Source organism: Macaca mulatta, chromosome 13, assembly GCF_049350105.2.
Source record: "Macaca mulatta isolate MMU2019108-1 chromosome 13, T2T-MMU8v2.0, whole genome shotgun sequence".
Lineage (NCBI taxonomy): Eukaryota > Metazoa > Chordata > Mammalia > Primates > Cercopithecidae > Macaca > Macaca mulatta.
The window spans coordinates 89,931,320-89,947,200 of NC_133418.1; positions in this window are offsets into that span (position 1 = coordinate 89,931,320).

The window sequence follows — 15,881 nt, forward strand, 5'->3', positions numbered from 1 at the left end:
GAATGTGTGATTCATCTATATGACATTTTTAAGAAAGTAAACCAATCACATTAGAGATCATTTTTGTCTGAGAACGGGCCACAGACAGGAATTCTAGGGAGCTGGGAATTTTTAATTGACAAACAATAACATTTTTTATGGTTAGTGGCTACAAAATCTATTTACTTTGTATGAATTTTGGAGCTGTGTATTTATTGTTTGTGTGTCTTTACAAATGCATGGTTCAAAAATATGAAACATAGGCCAGGTGTGGTGGCTTATGACTGTAATACCAATGCTTTGAGAGGCTGAGGCAGGAGGATGTCTTAAGGCCAGGAGTTTTAGAACAGCCAGAGAAACATACCAAGACCCCATCTCTACAAAAAAAATTAAAAATATGCCCAGGCATGGTGTTGCATGTCTGTAACTCCAGTTACTCAGGAGACTGAGGCTGGAGTAACTCCAGTTACTCAGGAGACTGAGGCTGGAGGGTCACTTGAGACCAGAAGATTGAAGTTGCAGTGAGCTACAGTTGCACCATTGCACTTCAGCCTGGGCAACAGAGTGAGATCTAATTCTAAACGATTTGTAGTAATTAAAAGTATTTTAAAAACTTTAAAAATATAAAACATAAAACAAAATAAGCAAGAATATATTTGGAAGGCACATTTTGTATTTTCAAATACTGTCATGGTTAGCACTAGAAGTTGTCTAATACAATACTGGTTAGTGAACTGGTGTAGTACCTTAAACTGTTAACCAGTCCTCTATATGATGAGAGAAAACTTTTTTAAACTTCTGTACCATTCTGACCAAGTAATTTTTTTTAATTGTCTCTAATAACAAAATCAACTTTTATTTTGTATGCTTGCTCTTTTATTTTATTTCATTATCTAATTGATTTAGACTTTATTTTACAAAGATATTTTTCTTCTATAGATAGTTTGAGAGTCACCAGTCCAATAATGTGGGAGAGCAGGCACAGTGAACTAAACTCATTTCAATATGCAGTCAAATATGAAAATCCACCTGGAATAACCAGTTTCTTGTTTCACAGTTTTTTTTAGACTTGGCATAATTAATACTTTCTATCAAGGTCAGAATGGAGGCTACTCACTGATGATAAAACCTACGGCATTGCTGGGAACAGTTAATGTAGTCTCATTTTTATGAGGCATTTCAAAAGCTATAGTAAGCATATTTACATACCACTTTGTAAAGCCTGACTTTTCATTAGAACAATTTACTGTGTTTCTCAATTTTATTCATTTCCAAGTCTAAAAATTTTTTGTTTGCACTCTTAAAAATGAAAGAGCTGTTACCATGTTGGCTGCATTAGCTGAAAAAGATCACAAACAGTTAAATAACGTCTGTTATATAACTTATCAGGTGATTCTTAAAAAAAAATCCATTAAAGACAGTGACAATAAAATTTATTTTAAAATTTGTAATTCAAAATAAAGCTTTGGGAGTTTATTTTTTCATATTTAAATATTTATGAATACCATAAATGCTATAGTAAATAAAGTTTAAAAATTTAACATTAACACTATTTTGCAGTGATAATACAAACATAAATTTGGTAGAACATTGACATGATGAACAGTTTTCTTAGTCTTACTAAATTAAAAAACTAAGAATAGAAATGTACTATAGTTTTATTATAGTGCATACTTATTGTTTAACCACATCTAAGCAAGCTACAAAACCAATAAATATAGAGGCTGTAGCTTTCAAATTTAGAAATGTTTTTTAAGCGCTTACAATTCCAAGACACTTTTAATGTATCTACATGGAATTGCAAATTTTGTGCAAACAGACAAAAAAAGTAAATATAAATACTTCGGAGTGAAAATATACACTTTTTTCTTTTTGCTGTCTGTTATCAACTTGATTTCCGAAATTATTTGACTGAAGAACTATTTTATTAATCAATCTAAATTTCTATAATGTGCTGAATGGATTTTATGAGTCATTTAAATTTTGTCCAAAGTCATTGGTAAATTGTAAATCATTGTATTAGTGAAGTTATTTAATGAACAGAAAGTTAAAACTTTAGATTTAATAAACTGTGGTTTTCAAAAATAAAATTAAAATACAGTAAGATATCTAAATGTATCTTAAAAAAGCAAAGGAGTTGAAACAAAATAATGAGAGCAAAGTATAAGAGTGTTAAAAATCAAAGAAATGTGACTTGCAAGCTTTCCTCTACTATTGGAGTAGGTGCAAAAGTCTGAGCTTACAAGAATGTCTAGAAGCTAACTATGAGCTGCTCTTATAGTACTACAAAAGACACGTGGTAGTAAGTGAGGTAGAGATTGGTTTAGAGGTTTCTAGAAGGAAGTTGCCTGTGCATAGCTACTGCTTTTGTGAGTTTATAGCCCACTGCTGGTGGTGAGTCTACATTGCCTAGGGGTGCTACCTTCAGGTAAACTGGTCCAGCAGTAAGAAGAGCATTTGAACACAGAGGGGAAAAGCAATGAAATTGTTTTTTCTCTTTGTGGAAAAATTCTCCTTGGGAAATAAAACCTCTAGTTCTCCAAGGCAGTCACAAGGATAGGAACCAGAAATTTCACCAGTAGATCATTTAGGTAGAAGGACATTTGTTTGGAGATATGAATTTCTGTGGTGTTGATTAAAGTCCCAATTCTGTTTACCAGACATAGGTTTTTTTTCTCTTAGTGTGAATTAATTAAGACTTTAGTAGGTTCTGTGATACGGTTTGGCTCTGTGTCCCCACCCAAATCTCATCTCGAATTATAATCCCCATAATCCCCCATGTGTTGAGGAGGGACCTGGTGGGAGGTAATTGTATTATGGGGGCAATTTCCTCCTTGCTGCTCTCATGAGAGTGAGTTCTCACAAGATCTGATGGTTTTATAAGGGGCTCTTCCCCCTTCTCTTGTTTGCTTTCTCTCTCTTGCCTACTACCATGTAAGATGTGCCCCTTCCCCTTCCACTAGGATTGTAAGTTTCCTGAGTCCTTCCTAGCCATGGGGAACTGTGAATCAATTAAATCTATTAAACCTCTTTGATTTATAAATTACCCGGTCTCAGGTATGTCTTTATAGCAGTGTGAAAATGGACTAATATATTGTCCAACTATTCTTCCTAGAATACCAATGGCACAGATCATTAAGCATTAAATCACTGGTTACTGATGGCAGCAGCAGCCCATCTCGTTCAGCTGCTGGGAAGAAACCAGCTTCATTGGGGAAGGCACGGCTCGAGTTGCATGCTCCACAGGGCTGGCAGGAGCTGGAAACAGGCAGGAGCCATGCCCCCTACCAACTTGGAGAGCAGGAGCCCGGTGTTCCCGGGTATAGCTTCAGTCATCTAGCTGCAGCTCCATAACTGGCCATCCCTGCATTCTTGGAGGCCCAGGAAGTTCCCAAGCCCAGCAGGCTTGGAAGTGCCTGTTCCCACTCCCTGGACTCTCACTGCTCCTGGTGCCCACTCCAATTTTGGAGCAAAGTTGAAGCTGAGGCCGGATGCTGTTGTGACCCAGCCAGGTTTGCACTAACATGTTAGTCCCATCCCTGCTGCTTTGGCCCCCTCTGAAACTTTTGGCACCAGTGAGCTCAGGGAGGGAGGCCGGGGGGGGTGCTAAGTGCAGCTTGGTGTAGGCCTGCCAGCACCCCTCAGCACAAACAGCCTGGTGGCCATGGATGGCATGTTTATGGCAGGAACCAGGCAGGATCCTGAGCAGAAAGGAATGGGTTCAGGTGAAAATTGAAGGTGGCTTCAAGTCAGCAGGTGGCCTGAAGCCTGGGGACTGGGCTGCCAGTTCTGGGTGGAGTCTACTGCCCAGAGTGAGAACTTATGGTGCTTTTTCTGGACCCACCCATGGCCATCCACAGGCCAATCAGGACACACTTCCTCCCTGCTGAGCCCATAAAAACCTTGGACTCAGCCAAACTCACACAGACATCAGGATTAACTGCTTCAGGAAGCAGCTCCCCACCGTTGGTCTTCTCTCCACTGACAGCTGGCCACTCATCAGGATGACTGACCTGCAAAAAGGAGCTACCCATTTTGGGTCACCTGAGAGCTGTTCTGTCACTCAATTAAGTGCCTCTCCACCTTGCTCACCCTCTAGTTGTTCACATACATCATTCTTCCTGGATGTGGAACAAGAACATGGGACCTGCCAAATGGTGGGAATGAAAGAGCTGTAACACAAACAGGGCTGAAACATGCCCTCCACTCACTGTGTTGCAGGTGATGAGAAGGAGAAAAGAGGTGCAACCCTTGGGGGATCCCAGACCTAGGGTCTTCCCGGGCCAGAGCTGTGACACCCTCTTTGGGGCTCTGTGGTTCCTGGTTCCTCCAAGCTTCTAGATGGAACTGAGTTCCCTGGTGCCCACAGTGAAAGCCACTTGCAGTATGCCTTGTACAACCATAGCCTCACATGGAGCCAGCACCTGTGCCAATGCCTGGCACTGCCCACCCTCCCACAGCTGGCACACCTGGCTGTGAGCAGTGTCTTGACCCTGTGCTCGCTCACACACTCCTCACCACTCTGTGCCTGGCTCATCCTGGCCTGTGTGGAATGAGCCAGGTAGCATGAGCCAAGCATAGCCAGACAGGCCAAGTGGACAGAATGAGCCCAATGGGCGCACACAATGCACAAGCAGAAGGCACATCAGCCACAGAGGTTTCTGGCTGATGAAGAGACATCCTAAGGATCCTGTGACATTACTGCATGAGTAACTAATTAGTTGCAAACTTTGTGCTATGGGAAAGAATTCAGTTGCAAGAAATTAAATTTACAGTAAAAATTTCATTTATAGAAAATGTCTAGAAAAAGCAAATCTTTAGAAACAGAAAGTAGATTGATTAGTGGTTGCCTAGAGTTATGGGAGGTAAGTGTGGGAAGTGAGTACTAATGGGTAGATTGTTTTTTGAAGAGTGATGAAAATGTTCTAAAAATAAATCATGATGATGGTGGTTACAATGGTTAATTTTAGGTATCAACTGTACTGGATTAAGGGAATATACAAATGGCGGGAAAAACATTATTTCTAGGCATATATGAGAGGGTGTTTCTGAAAATCTTGGCATTTGAATCAGCGAACTGAGTAAACAAGATCTGCTCTCAATGTAAGCAGGCACCATCCAATGGGATGAAAAGTCCACATACAACGAAAAGGCACAAGAAAGGTGAATTCACTCTGTATTCTAGAGCTGGGGCACCCTTCTTCTTCTGCCTTTGGACATCAGAACTCCAGCCATTTGGACACTGGAATTTGCACCACCACAACCCCTGTGCCCCTCTCACCCCTTGAGTTCTCAGTCCTTAGATCACAGACTGAGAGTTACACCATGGACTTCCGTGGCTTGCTCGCTCTTTCTTTCTCTTTTTCTTTCTTTCTTTCTTTCTTTCTTTCTTTCTTTCTTTCTTTCTTTCTTTCTTTCTTTCTTTCTTTCTTTCTTTCTCTCTCTCTTTCTTTCTTTCTTTTTCTTTCTCTCTCTCTCTCTCCCTTCCTTCCCTCCTTCCTTCCTTTCTTCCCTCCCTCCCTCCCTCCCTCCCTCCCTCCCTCCCTCCCTCCCTCCCTTCCTTCCTTCCTTCCTTCCTTCCTTCCTTCCTTCCTTCCTTCCTTCCCTTCCCTTCCCTTCCCTTCCTTCCCTTCCTTCCCTTCTTTCCCTTCCTTCCCTTGCTTCCTGTCAGGAGAACCCTGACTTTACAGTGATACATTCTCTGAATACACTAAAATCCACCAAATTGTACACATTAAATTGGCAAATTTTATGGTATGTGAACTCTTTTTCACATACCATATGTGAACAATTTTATGGTATGTGAACTCTTTTTTTTTTTTTGCAATAAATCTTTTTTTGCAATAAATCTCTTTTAAAATGTCTATCAAATAAGTTACTTATAAAGAAAAGCCATAAGAAACATTATTTCAGCTCATGGAACTATACAGCTTTCTTTTTGTGATGGTGTTGATTCAACTCTAAATGCTCTAAAATTTGTAAACCTGTATACCAATTTTTGAAAAGTCAATTTTACTACATGATAATATTTAAAATAACAGGCAATTAGATATTAAGGAATTCAGCAGAGTTTACACCTCCTCCCTCTCTCCACTTTAGAGGTTTCAGTTACCCATAATGAACTGTGGTCCAAAAATGTAAAATGGAAAATTCCAGAAATAAACAACCAGGTTTTAAATTGAGTACCGTTTTGAGAAGCATGATAAAATCTAATGTCGTCCCAGTTATTCCTGCCCAGGATATAAATCATTAGTTTGTCCAGTGAATTCATGCTGTCTATGCTCCCCATCCAATAGTTACTTACTGGCCATCTCAGTTATCAGATGGACAGATCACAAGAAGAGTAAGTATAGTACAAGATATGTTGATAGAGGCTGCATTTGCATAACTTTTATTACAGTATATTGTTATGCTTGCTCACTTAACATTATTAGCTATTGTTGCTAATCACTTATCCTATAGTGCATATAGGTTTCAGTACTATCTGTGGTTTCAAGTATCCACTTCGGGGTCCTGAACATAGATCCTGTTAATAAAGGAAGACTATTGTACTCCAAATCATGCTTCCAACTTTTGGTGTCTGTTTTATTTTCATCCATTTATATATACTTTGAGTCTACTTAGTAATAAAGAAATTTCTGGTAGCACAACAGCAACATAAATTAACCAGAATGTATTTTTTAAGTTACAATTTCAGTTTCCCTAACAATACCCTAGAGATAAATATCTGTTATTTTTTTCTAGACTTCAAAAAATAACACAAATTTTAGATGTCTCATTAGCACCATTTTTAGGCAGATTTTTTTCTTTCTCTATCTTATGTGAAAACCACTAGCTAAAATTTTAATGATATTGGTGATGCACACATTTATAAGATAAATCTAAAATCTCTTATAATACATTTAAGACATATAACCTTTAAGTGCCGGGAATTCACATCAATGTCAGATTGATATTCATAGTGATTCATTTTTTGTTAATTTTACAAGTTTACATCAAGAAATAGTTTTAATTAACTCTAAAACTAGTCCTTCTTTTATATTTACACTGCAGTGAACACATATTTTTCAAGGTATTTTTCAATAATAAAACATCAAATTTTGATAATTTAAGTGTTACCTAACAAACTGAATATATTACAACTACTATGTAAATTTCTACCCAATATCTATTTAGAACAGTCAGTTCATATTTGTGTAAAATATTCTCATTTATTCATCTAATGGTTTGATTACATTAAAAAGTAGTTGACTATCTTAGTGTAGCAATTCTAAATTATAAATATAGTTGTAAATTCAACAATACAATCATTTGTGGGGCAATTATTATCATGTTATGAAACATGATAATCGCACTACATTATGTAAATAATTAAAATCCTCATTTGTAAAATTTGTCATGGTTCGTGATCACAGCAACAGTTTATGACGTGGACATTTTCATTATTTTTAATAGCTAAAATTATCCCACTTACAATTCTCGCTTATTTTTATTGCAGAAATCTTTATTATAGAAAATGTTCAGATATAATCAATTTAAATGGCTGATCAGGTGGTATATTTTCAGACATTTTAATCTTGCCATTGCCACTGCAATCAAGTCTAGCAAAGTTGTTACTTAGATATAGTGTTTCAAGTATTCTTATTTTGGTTATATGGAAGTAGTGCTACACTAAAACCTTAGTTCCTTAGTTCTTACTCTTTTAAATAAATTTCCGATGTCCTAGTCACTTTTACTTTTCATGAAGTGTTTATTCTTTCAACATTTAGGACAATTTTTGTTCTACTGAGTATCTTTTAAGTTGTGTAAGAGTTGATGATGGAAATTTCTTGACTAACTAGATCACCTCCATAATTACTGAATTTAATATAATTGAAGACTTTTTTCTTCTATAAACACATACTACAAATATGGGTTATGAAAGATACACTTTTCTCCTCCTCGCTGAAACAGCTTTATAAATATTGGTGTTTCTTGGTCTCTATGCATTCATTATTTCTCACTTTTATGTGGAGAGAGTAGATAATCATTTGATATTCTAGTTATTTTAATATAGGTTACAATTCTCTGTAGCAAATTTCTGTAAATATTTTATTTGTACTTAAGAATTTTAAATCACAGTTAAGTATTTGCACTATTACATGATAGTGTCAATTGCATAAAACACAATTTGTGGAACAATCTATGGAGTTATGTCATTAATCATGACTACTCGAAAATCAAGGTGCTTCCATTTAAACCACTGATGTTAATTCACAATAAATTTAGAATATTTAACACAAATCTATATTCCATTTTCTTCTTTTGATATCTTACTTTATGCATGCCTGAACCACAGATCAGATTTTTTTCTGAAAGGGGACACTTAAATATTTTAAGTTTTGTAGTAAATGTCCCTGTCACATATTCTTTTCTGTTTTTAGCAACCCTTAAGGTGTGAAAACCATTTTCCCTTGATGGCAATAGAAAAATAATTCATGTGGTTTGGTCCATGGGTAGCATTCTGCCAAACCCTAAACAGTGCAAGAATAGCCAAATTAATTTTCATTTATCCTATATGCTTAGCATTCAGATATTTCTGAAATAACTGAAACAAACCTATTACATTAAGAACTATCTACTATGAACAGAGTCACCTCATAGTTAAAGTCAAAAATTGAGACATCAATGTATAATATATATGATATATATGTATATGTGTGTATAAAATATGTATGTGTATATACTAAACACATATATAGATATTAAAATAATCTACAGTAAGCATATATAGAGCTATGACAACATTTCCATATAACCTATTTATAGATTGAGATATGTGGACTATAAGAATGAATAGTTTAATTAGTGGAAATGTTAATGCTAGTACATAACACCCTGGGTTGTGAATAAATACACAACAGGATACTAGAATTATATACATGTCAGAGCCATATCTGCAAGTATAAAATATAGGTGTTAATATCTCCTAGAAGGGTCATTTTGAAGATTAGTGGAGATAATGTAGAGAAAAATCACTTAATACTAGACCTTGGATGTTGTAGATGTTTAAAAATTATGAATTTTTCTTTCCTTTCCATAAAAATAAAAGTAAAATGATTGTACAGATTTAATATCCTATCGAATTGTTTTCATAGGATGTTATATATACATTTTCAACACATTATACTTTATATGCAAATTTATTTGAATCTGAAACCCTTGCAAAAATCCTTCAATTTGTTTCTGGCATTTTTAATCATGGTCTAATAGCCAATGTACTGCTATTATAGGAATAGATAATCCCATATGCATTACATCAGGTCACCAAATAAAGTATTTGCACAAGTTTACATCTATCAATCAATATGAATAGCATTTAATGTACTTATAAATAAATGTGACTATAATGAGAAGTCTGAGACTGTGTGTTCCTGAATTAACAGAGTTACTATTTGAGAACGGAAGGATACAATGCAAGCCCAACACACAAACTTAAGAGAAAGAGGGAAAGGAAAAAGAGGAGGAGGAGAAAAAATGGGAGAGAGATTAGTAAAAGTAAAAATAATAATGCATAATTATCAAATTTTACATTAATTAATATTCAAATAATGACCCAATCAGAAGCTACACAAACAAGAAATCTTAGTGAAAGGGGTAGAACTTAATAGAGGCCTTGGGAAAAATAAAAACATGAAAGAGACATTAGCTTATAAATGAAGGCTGGCAATCATAAAAGGGCAAAGAAAACCTGGTTCAGAGAACAAAATATGTACGACAGTAACACCAAATGATGAGTAAAGAAGCCTACTAGGTTTTCAGAAACAGAATTTAGCTGGAAAATCATGGAAAATTATTAATAATAGCATCTATTGTGGTTCTAGAACATAAAGGGTTTGAAGCACTAGCAATAAAAACCCAACGTGTTTCTCCACAGGACCTAGGAAACAATTGGAAAAGAGAAATCAAGTTTTTAATGTTTAGCCTGACAGAAATACCTTAGCATAGTAATAGAAATAAAATAAAGCATTTCTCACTTGTTTCTAATTTTAATTGAAATGTACTCGGTGTTTTGTAAATCAGAACAATATTTGCTTTGGTTTGAGTCAAATATTATTGCATATTTATGTAGTTTCCTTTCATTCCTGTTAGAAATGGTTTATGATTTTTATCCAATGCCTTCAATATCCAGTGATATGCTTAATATTTTAAGTAATAAATTATGTTGGTTTATGTCTGAGTTTGAACCTTCCTTGAATTCTCGTAATAAATCATGTGGGTCACAGTATATCATTTGATAACATAGTATTAGACTTTCATTACTGATATTATATTTATACATTTTGTGTCTCAAATTCCAATGTGTTATTTTAAAAGGGCTTACTCAGATATTGGTATAAAAATCATACTGGAATATCCATCAGAATAAGTTAATTTGGTAAGATGTTGGTATACAAATCATACTGGAGTATCAATCAGGATAGGCTAATTTGGAAACAGTAATAAACAACATTTAAAATGACAGAGGTTTAATATATCAAAGGTGTATCTAATACTCTGCTTTGTGTCACATTTACTGTAGGACTCTGACAGATGGAACTTGCTCTTCATTATGATAGAATTTGAAGTTTCAAAAATATTATGTGAATATCATTCATGAATATCACTGTCTACCCTTCTGTTTACCAAGTATTGGCTTATTCAGTTTTCTTTGGCTGAAATACTCTTAGACCCTCCCTAAGTGGGCCAATCTAAAAGTCTCATCTAAGAAATAAATCAAGCTTAAATGTAGATCTCTGGTGATATGAAGTAGTTTCTACATTAGGGGGTGAAACTGGCCTATGGAAAATAAAATCGTATGTTCATTGTACTGCACATATTCATTGTATAATAATGAAACAGGAACTGTAAGCAGAACAAATATTCACATTTAGAAATGGGGAAAACCACAGACATATGAAGTTCCTACTCAGTAAAATCCCATTTGGTAGATATTTTGATGGAACTTCGCTACAGATGTAGGTAATATTTAATTATTAGACCTGAATTATGCTCCCTAGAAACAGTTCACTTTTTTGATATTTTTGTTGTCGGTCCTTGCCTTAATGCTCAGGGAGATTCCTCCTTTTCTCTTATCCCTCTTGGCCACATTGAGCATTGAAGTGAACACTGGAAAACATGCTTGAAGGCTGAAAATATTTCTCAGTATTCTTCTTGCCCATAAAATTTTGGGAGCCCAAGGTTCATTTTAGACTTTGAGCAGTCACATACTGTTATAAGTCAGTTTCCTGGTTTCTTTGACATTTTAATTCTTAATATTTTTATGTCTCACTTAGGAAATTTATGCCAAGGTCACATACAATATTATCTCCTGGGTTTTTAATAAAAGTTTTACAGTTTTAGTCTTACATTTATTAGGCCTTTGACATATTTTAAATCAATTTTTGTTTATGGTGCAATGTATGGGATAAAAGTTCATTGTTTGCATGTCGTTTTTAAACTGTTCCAACATCATTTGCTGAATAGGTTATTGAAAGACCTTGGCAATTTAGTAGAAAATCAATCAATGATAATTTGATTGGTCTGTCTGTGGACACTGTTTCCTATTACAATTGTCTATATTTCATACAAACACCATCATTTCTTGATTACTGTAGCTCAAAATTAGGTCTTCCAAGTCCTGCAACTTTGTTCTTTGAAAGCATATTAAATTAGTTGCAGCAATATTATATTCTTTGAATTTTTGAATTCACCAATCAGTTTTGAATCCCATTCTCTCCTCTCAAAATTATGGAGATTTATTTAGTTCATCACGTGGAGAAATAGCACATTAACTCCCATCCATAAACCCATTATACGTTTCTATTTATTTTAGTCATCTTTATTTTCTCTCTTTTTTTGTTTTTGCAATTTTGAGTGTATAAGTCTTGTAAACCTTCAAAAAATATATTACTAAATATTTTATGTGGTTTTTTTTTTTTTTTGCTGTTTCCATCTCTTTGTTCCTGGCTTATAAATAAAAATAGAATTAATATGTTTGTGATAATCTAATGCCCTGAGATATTTTTAAAAATCATATTTTTACAGCAAGCTGATTAATATTACAAAGAATTTTCTACATAGAAGATTTAGTCTTGCTTCCTGCTTTTAAATTTGTATGCTTTTATTCACTTTTAATCCTTATTCATAGATAAGGTCCATCAGACTTACATTCAATATAGCTGAGAATGGATGTAATCCATCAATAGGGACCATGCTAGTTATAGATTATGTAGATTTTAAAAATCAGGTTAAGGACATTCCCTACACAGTAGGGTGAATCTGACATGCCTTGCCATGGTTTTCCCTATGTTTATTCTGCTTAGAGTTTTCTGAGTTTCTTGAATGAGTGGATACATAATTCTCATCAATACAAAATAACTTGAGCAATTATACATCCAAATTTTTTTTGCTTTCACCCACTTCTAGGCCGTTCAGAACACAGGTGGTAGACTGTCTGATACTGTTGCATAGGTCACTAATCTCAGTCATTTATTGTTTATCTCTGTGACTTATTCTAAATTGTTTCTACAGCTATGTCTTTAAATTATTTCTCTTCTTTTTTGCAATGGCTATTCTACCATTAATCCTATCCAGTATATTTATCATTTTGATAATATAGTTTTTATTTTACAGTGTGATTTGTGTCATTTTATAACTTTCATGTAACTCTCATCATGCTCACATATTTCTCTAACTTATTATAGTATAGATCTTATTGTATAAGAGTTCTTTTATGTCCTTGATTGCTGGTTGTTGTTGTTGTTGTTTTGTCCTCTGTAATTCTGGATATATTATTTTTCTACTAGTTATTTTTCTACGATTTATTTTTCTACTAGTTATTTGTCAAATATTCCACCTCCTGTGCATGTCTGGGGATTTTTATTGGATGCAAGATCTTATGATTTTTTATAATTTGTTTCTGGATTTTGTTGTATACCTTTAAATAATTTTGGGGGGGATTTAGTTCTGGCATGCGGTTTTGTTATTTTCAAGTAAGTATGATCATTTCAAGTCGTCCTTCTAGTATTTGTAATGGCAAGATCAGAGCAGCATTTAGTGTAGCCTTAATTTATCCCCACTACTAAGGTGATAAATTTCTGATGACTTTACCTAATATGCCTTATTCTATGAAGACGTAACTCTCTAGTTTATGAGAGCACAAACTATTCCCTTTTTTATGTGTTAGCTCAGGAAATACATCAATCCACTCTCTTGTATTGTTTTTTTTTCCTGACCTTAGTTTCCTCTTTGTCATATGCATACTAGTACTCAGCCACAGACCCAGAAGGGTCTCTCAAAAAAGAGACTTGATAAGACTTTGAGGCATGATTAGGATTTTATAAGACAGAGAGTGCCAAATACCGTCCCTTATGGAGGTAGCAGCATGATCACAGCCTTATTTTGGGAGAATGCAGGGTGTGTGTGTGTGTGCGCGCGCGCGTGTGTAAATATTTGAGTCTAGTGAAAGCAAAGATTTCATAGGGGATGGGTAATAAGTCAATTAGTTTTGGCCATGTCAGATGTGTAATGCCTTGAATTTTACCTTAAAAATTATAAATTTTATCCAGTTGACACTGAAAACTTAAGGCTTAATGGAGACATGGAGGCATGAGCTATTATTATATCATCATTTTTAAACTCCAGTTAGTAACAATGGTTAGAAATTGGTTGAGATTGTAGTAAAGATAAAATATAAGGAGTTTCCTGCAATTTTGTAAAATTTAAGGAAAACTGCATTGTAATGCATTATATAAAATTTTATTCTAGCAACCCTAGGAATTAGTGTGAGAAACAATTGCAAAGTTAAAAAAAAGACTATTGCTCTATTTTAGAGGCCGTTTTTTCCAACATACACAAGAAAAGAATCTACTTTATGTTTTTCTGTTTTGGTGAAACTCCAGAAAATGAAGTTAAAGTACTACCTTCAAATACAGCTTTAATATTGATAGCTTGTTTGTGTCCTACAACAAAATAAAAATCAGCTTCTAAAGATTCTGTGTTCGATATTTTTGCTTGGCAATATATATATTTTAACCAGCAAATGGAAAGTATTTTTATTCACGAATAAATTGTTACTATCCAACAGATACAAGTTATTGATATCAGGTCCATTTCTATATCATAAACTTTATTGTTCTGGGCAAACGGTTTGTGACTTTATGGCAACCATCAAATTAGTATCTGTAAGTGCTGATGGCTACACTTTTCCCTTGGTCTCTTTGAAAAATGACATCGGCTCCACTCTATAAACTTAATCATATGAAAATAAAATCTGTGCTTATAAAAAGGACCACACAACAATTGACTTGAATGTAATCCACTTAATTAACTCTCTCATTATTCTATTTACCATGAATTTAATCAATATCAGCATTTTTCTGATAAAAATATAATTGCCTATTTCATAAAAAAGCAATAAATATATGCTTTGGAATTAGACTGGAAAGGACATGACCAGCTGGAAAACTGTAATAATAAAGCAATACTGTAAAAGTAACAGCAGTGACATAATTGATTGTAACTAGGGTATATTCAGCACAATAATTATGCTGGGCGAACTGAACCTACAGTTTCTGATAATTGATGAGTTATTATGCTCAATGCCCTACAGAGACATTGCCTAAGAATGCAAAGATTTAAGTGTAATGAATTCATGTCATCAATCTCAGTAAAATAAATGCATTTATAAATTCCCTTTTTAAAATTTTGGTTACTATTTTGCTGTTCAGGTGGAATTAGTCTGACATTTCTCCCATTGAAAATTTCAGGAATGATCATTTACTTCAAAAAAAAAACTTAGATTAAGACAAGATTTACCACTCATTTATATTTTCCTTAAATATATAAGATAGATTTTGTTACTGCATTAACAAACTCACTATACCAGTTCTGTGGAAAAGAATAAATTTTTAAAAATCAGCCAGGCGGCAACAAATGGTTTGTGAACAGAGCATGTGCCTTTCTGCCAGAATTATAAGTAGTCATGCGAATTCACTGTCAGTCATCATGCATAGGCTTGGAGAGTGTAATAATTCAAAGGTACACCTAATTTCTTTTTGGCAACAGTGCCATAAAACTCAACTGTTAGTATGTCTTTCTTGTTAAAATGTCTATTCAAGTCTTTTGCCTATTTTTGAATTGGTTCGCCAATTTTCCTGTTTTGAATTGTAAAAGTTCTTTATATACTCTGCATATATGTCATTTATCAGCTATGCAACTAACAAATATTCTACCATTCTGTAGCTTGTATTTTCATTTTATTAATGGTGACTTAAAGTAAAACAATTTTTATTCATGTTTATAAAGGTCAATTGTCACATTTTCTTTTATAACTCATAGTTTTGTTGTCACACCTAAGAACACTTCACCTAATTCAAAGTCATAATGATTTTCTTATGTATTTTCCACTAGAAATTTTATAGTTTTAGATATTACATGTAGGTTTCTCATCTATCTTAATTGTGTACTATGTGAGTTAAGGATCTAACTCAAAATGGGTGTGTGTGTACGTAAGTGTGTGTGTGCGTGTGTGTGCATGCATATCCCATTGTTCTTGCACTAGTTTTTGAAAATAATATTCGCTTTCTATTGATTTGTCTTGACATCTTTATCAATAATCAGTTGACCAGAAATGTAATAGTTTATACTCTCATTCTTAGATTTAGTATCACTTTTATTAGATTTAGTAGATTTTATTAGATTTAGATTTAGTAGTTTTAATGGCCTTTTTATTAGGTTGAGATTATTAAATTTAGTAGCCTTCTTTATTTATTATATTAAGTAGACTTTTTAAATTAGAATTTTATACTTAAAGATAATATTACCTGTGAACAAAGACCAGATTACCTTTTCCTTTCAATTCTGGACGTCTTTAATTCTAT